Source organism: Lactuca sativa, chromosome 1 (assembly GCF_002870075.4).
Source record: "Lactuca sativa cultivar Salinas chromosome 1, Lsat_Salinas_v11, whole genome shotgun sequence".
Taxonomy (NCBI): Eukaryota; Viridiplantae; Streptophyta; class Magnoliopsida; order Asterales; family Asteraceae; genus Lactuca; species Lactuca sativa.
In genome coordinates, this window is record NC_056623.2 from 182,442,646 (window position 1) to 182,447,858 (window position 5,213).

Consider the following 5,213-nt stretch of genomic DNA (forward strand, 5'->3'; position numbering starts at 1 on the left):
CGATGCGGCAACTCTAAATGCGGCAGTAGCTGCGGCTGTGGCAACAACAATGGCTCAATATCATCCTACCAGTTCCGGCGGAGGTGGAACACCTGTTCATGCTATTCAAAGTGAGGCCATGTGCGCTCGAGAGAGTGCTCCTACAATGACTTTATCAATTGCAAACCCCTTTCCTTTAAAGGAAATGGTGGAGTCATCACTCTGATGCAATGGTTCGAGAAAACAGATTCGGTCTTCGAAATCTGTTCGTTCCCCGAAGGGAGAAAAGTAACGTTTGTTGCCTGCACCTTCTCTGGAAAGGCCCTAACATGGTGGAACAGCCATGTTAAGTCACTGACTTTATCAGTGGCTAACTCAATAGGTTAGGAAAATCTAAAAGAGTTAATGCGGGAGGAATACTGCCCGTCAGGCGAAATTCAAAAACTAGAACAAGAACTGTGGGATCTCACTTTGGTCGGATCAGACGTAGTGACCTACACGGACCGGTTCAGCGAGCTAGCAGCTCTATGCCCCGGGATGGTTACCCTGGAGAGCAAGAAGATAGAAAGATACATTTGGGGTCTGACTATTCCGACCCAAGGAAATGCGTTGTCTTCTAACCCAGCAACGTTCAATAGTGCTAAACGTCTGGCTCAGCGACTCATCGACCACGGAGTCCGCCTTGGGGTAAAAGTCCTTATTCCCGAGCCAATGAGGGAAGAGGGCTATAATCAGAAGTCGGGGAACAAGAGGAAGAAGAAGCGAACAACACAAGACACCTCGCAAGGGCAATGAGCGAGTACTATGTACGCCGATACGATACCCACTGCTCCAGTACCTGCCAGTCGATATGTTGGAACCTTGCCGAAGTGTGGAAAGTGCAACTTTCACCACACCGGAGAATGTCGGGAAGTGCAGTGTCTGAACTACCACAGAAAGGGACACACAGTCCGTTTCTACAGGGCACCGACTCAATCGATCTCCCAAGTTCCTGGAGCTGAAGAAAACCAAGTCTGCTATGGCTATGGTGAGACGGGCCACTATCAGAGGGACTACCCGATAATAAGGAACTCAGGCGCGGATGGATGCATTCTGATGATCACCTCAGGAGAATCTACCCCAGAGTCGTCAACGAGCAACGGTACGTCTTTGATCTAGTAATTACTTTCAAAATTAATTTATATTTATATAAGATTAAAACTAGGGGAATACACTTAAAAGTAATCTTAATCACTCACGTATTGAAATAGGTCATAGTATTCAAGAGAACTAAAAGATCCGTTTAGAGAAGCTATGATGGCTTAGCATATACATCCGGGTGGTGCATAACTAAGATGTTGCAGACTTAGAGTGAGTGATTCCACCTTAATTCATGTTCCTTGTCTGGTTGTGGATTTGAGGCAGAGTTACTCAGTCGACTGTCCTATTCATCGTAAGAATTCACAACTTGTATATGACAGGCGATCGTAGTGGTACCGAGGAGGATCATGATATTCAGTATCATCACCAGTTATCAAAGCACATTTATTTGTATGTATGCGTACATAGCAGTACGATACATAGGAGTGTTAGCATTAAAGGGAAAACAGAAAGCACTAGAACATTCACTAAGAGTACATTACCGAACACACTAGGGATACATCATCGTATAACAAAGGTTCCTTTCAAATTCACCAAAACTTTGTTCAATAGAGAGTCCGTCACTATCGTTCGTCATGAGTTGGCGTGATCCTCACCATACTAAGTTCATATGTTTTCTATCGTCTCTATCGTCAAAATTTCGAAACCTTCGTCCTTCGTATCGACAGTCCAACCTAAACCCCAGTTTTATCTCCTGTATTCTAAACCCCGAAGTACTCATGCGAAGGGTACTTTGTCCTCTTAAGCCTTATCATCATATGTTCGCAGACCGTCACGAAATACCGCTCGTCCAGTAGACCAAGTTCAAGCATAGAGGCTAAGGATGAATACAACCCACCTATCACTATTCAGTGTATACGCGAGAGTGGTATATGATTATGATTACATAGATTTAGTATGTGTGCTTCCTCCCTATCTCCTGCTCCTTGTTTGGTTGTGGACCTGGGGCAGAGTCGCACATCCGACCGACTTACTAATCCTAATTATATACGACTCGTATACACGAGGTAATGATAGATGGACCAAGTACAAATCCTATCATGAACAGAAGGGCAAAGTTGCCAGGTCTATGAGTAGGTATTCTACCAATCAACGGAGCATAACCCCAGTAATACTGTAAGGAAGCTAATTTCGGGACGAAATTCCCTCTAACGGGGGGATGATGTGGCAACCTGAATTTTTTTTGCTTTAAAGACCCAATCAATAAACTCGACTAAGTGCCAAACTCATTTCTGCTATCATTTAGCCTTGTTTAGAGTCCATTTAAAGGTCCAAAGATCATTACATTCAAGCATCAAGCATAGGAATGGATCACGTACACTTCTAGCACCAAAATCGAGCCTTACACTCCAACATAAGGAGTGTACGGCCGCACACCCCTCTCCTGGAAACACACTCACGTGTATAAGTATAGATCTCATCCTCCCTTAATCCCTTTTCACGCTCCTAAGCCTAGAACTCGATTCTCTCTCAACTATCATCCGATTTTCAACTTAGATCTTCAAGAATGTAAGTGTTCTTTCCTTGATTTGTTGTTAATCTTCTTAAACTAGTTACATCCTTTGATTTCATCCATTTGAAATCATGTATTGGCTAGATCTTCAAATCTTCAACCATTTCACCAAGAACACACACTTGTTCTTGGTGATTTTGGGCCTTCTCGAGCTTCCGAATCGTAAGTACTATTTCGTTAAGCTTAGAACTTGTTAAGAACACTTTTTTAAAGCCTTGAAACTGCCTAGAACTTAAGAACATATGGTGTGTGTGGTCGTACACCCCTCAAAACACCCTTCAAACACCTCTAAAGGCTTCTATATTGTAGGTACCATTCCCTAAGCTTGTTACTTACTACATATGAGCCATAGAAAACATCTAAACCATGTTCATCAAGGAGTGTGCGGCCGCAAACACTCCATATGGCCGTACACCCCTTTGTTTAGTGCGTAAGGGCCTCCAAAGTGCATTTCTAGCTTCAACACTTGATGAGCATCAGTCCTACAAGCCTCCCTACCATTTGGAAAACGTTTTGTGCACTCTTTACCATGAGTGTGCGACTGCACACTCCTCAAAGTGGCCGTACACTCCCTTTTAGTGAATCACATGTGATTCCAACACTTGGTCAAAGTGTTTCCTAGTCCTGTAAGGTGTTTCATTGCATTTGGTTGCTTCCAAGCACTATATTTATGTCAGTATATGCCATTATATGTCATTTAGGACTTGTTAAGTCTCGGGACTTCATTCGTGGAACTTCTCATCCTTACACACATACCCGTTTGAATCACCCATATCAGGTGAGTTCATACCCTGTAATGAATCTTTTAACTGTTTTAATGCTTTTAAGGGGGGGAATACAAGTTAAACACAATGATAATTTTGTAACTATTTGTTATAAACATATTTCAAAATGTTGCTTATGTCTTCTATAAGTGGTCAAAACATTTCAAAAACTATTTTATAGTTATGTTGCTTTATAGTTTAACAAAGCTCCGTTTTTAAAGTACAAGCATAACTTGGTAGTAAAATGAGTCTTTTCAATAACTGTTCAAGTAAAATACTAGTAAACTATAATGAATATAGTTTAGAGATTCAGAACATACTAGATACAATACACGATAACAAAGAGAACATACTATATGCTTGTACATACTATTCATACATACTACATACTATACAACAGAACATACTAAGACACTATAACAAGAGAAGATACTAAAGTACTATAACAGAACGAACATACTAAGTTGCTATAGCATGGAACACTTACACGATCTAATTATACCAATGAATCACTAACGCATTGTTCTAAACAAAAGGTGATAGTTATATTGGGTATACATGATCATATAATTTTAATGTGGATGTTCACGGCTTGCAATTATTTGCAGAGGTCGCGTTTGGGTCCCAGAATCTTTTGACAGGGAGAGCGTTTAGTATGGGATCTAGCCATCACATTATACCTTAATAATCAACTTAAGACAATTAGTACAAGAGTAGCTACTATGTACAATACTATAGCACTTATATTTTCTCATTACTTTCATAAAGTGAAAGTTCCACTTGAAAGTCAACGTAAATTATTTTGGAGTCAAGATAGTTATAAACTAGGGAAAACTTACATTTTACAAATGATAAACAGAACAGTCGGTCAAGTACATTCAGTAGAAAGGGACCATAATGCTAACCTTATGATTCCTTAATGTATACATCAAAGGATATATATATATATATATATATATATATATATATATATATATATATATATATATATATATATATATATTAAAAGGATCCGATAGGTAATAGGATGTGTGCTTTCTGCTTAATTTCTTGTTCCTTGTTTGGTTGTGGGCTTAGAGCATATTCACCCAGCCTATTATCAATTCGATCTTAGTTATATATATATGTTCCGTACACATTACGTCATCATAAGGGGTACCAGGTATGGGTCAAGTCATAGGACACTAATTCAATGCATAGTCTTCTAGTACAAAACATACGTTTCAAATAGAACTTTTGGTAAACAAAACTAGATACTTACCAGTAAAGGGTTTAATCCATTTTATTAAACCAGTGTAGACTTAAAGGACTTTAGGTGATCGACTCTATAATACCTTAGTTTATACATCATGGTTATATATCATTAATACCCAACAGGTAGTTGGATGTGTGCCTTCCGCTTTATTTCCCGTTCCTTGTTTGGTTGTGGGCTTAGGGCAGATTCATCCAATCAACTATCTATTCGATATTAGATTATATATAGCACTATAAACTAAGTGATTATAGAGGTAATCACTGTGGTCTCTATTTTATTATAAGAAATAAGGGTTTTCTTAAAGGATCTTTTCATTAATTGTAAAGCAACTATTACAATTAACCCCATGAGTAACATGTGAATACACCTAGGTTATATACAACAAGGATCCAACAAACAACGGGATGTGTGCTATCCGCCTTACTTCATATTCCTTGTTTGGTTGTGGGCTTAGGGCAGATGTGCACAATTGATTGTTTGTTTACTCTGAGTTTTATATAACTTGCATCCATTTAGTACTCATAGAAGGGATTGTAAAATCGTTTTTATGTATCTTATATCA